The following is a 949-nucleotide window of genomic DNA, read 5'->3' as shown; positions in this document are numbered from 1 at the left end:
CCTCCTCCTCCTCCCGCGGCGCCCGCCAATGGGAGGCGTAGTCACGGGGGCGTGGCCGGGGAGCACCAGCCCCCAACCGCCTAAGGGGCGCGCCCCTGGCTCCCTAAGCCAAGTCTGTGATGGAGTTCACCCAGCACCGGGGTAGCCCTACCACGGTGCTGTGCGCCTATGATTCCCATCCGTGCAGATGTGGGGGCGAAGAGAATTTACGAATGAGAGTATTCCATGAACAGCCTGGGAGTGGGCGCTTGAGGTGCAGGAGGACACTGGCTAGAAAGAGACGTGGACGCCTGGTCACTTGTGTGCTTTTCAACCAGGTGAACGCAGCAGTAAGCTAAGGAAATGATGAGAATCTTGGCTTCTGGGCAGTGCAAAGAGAAGTGTTTTGAGACAGAGGAGCCCCCAAAACGAGCGGAGCCCTTGTAAGCTGAGGCCCAGCCCGGTTCTGAAGCACCCAGCAGGAGACTGCTGTGTCTGAGCTTCGCCCTGCTCTGGTAACTCGCAGGATATTGTCACCCGCGCTGTAAGAGCCAGCGACCAGACAGGGGTCTGGGCGCGATTCCTCGTGAACACTGGACAGCTGAAGTTGTTCCAGAGCTCAGCGCCATTAGCACAAAACATGAGGGGAAAACATTTTAGGACCTCACAGGCTGGTCACATGACCAACCGTAGGTGCAAAGGAATCTGGGAAACTGAAAGTGCACTTAGGAGAAATTGTAAAGGAGCCACTGAGCAGACATTCGGATCCGGGGGTCTGCATGTACAGAAATCAAAAGATATGCTCGAATTTCTTATCTCCTCAGAAACTGTGCAGCTCTGTACAAGCCAATCAGATCAGAATGAAAAACTGGCTCTGTCCACTCAGAGACACAGGGCCCCTTTGTTTACAGAATAAAAAAAAAAAAACCAACAGAAAAATGGGTCTAGGCATTTAATCTCAGCATTCAAG

This window comes from Apodemus sylvaticus, chromosome 22 (genome assembly GCF_947179515.1).
Source record: "Apodemus sylvaticus chromosome 22, mApoSyl1.1, whole genome shotgun sequence".
In the NCBI taxonomy this organism is placed as follows: Eukaryota; Metazoa; Chordata; class Mammalia; order Rodentia; family Muridae; genus Apodemus; species Apodemus sylvaticus.
The sequence above is the reverse complement of the archived record's forward strand: the minus strand, read 5'-3'. Positions refer to the sequence as shown.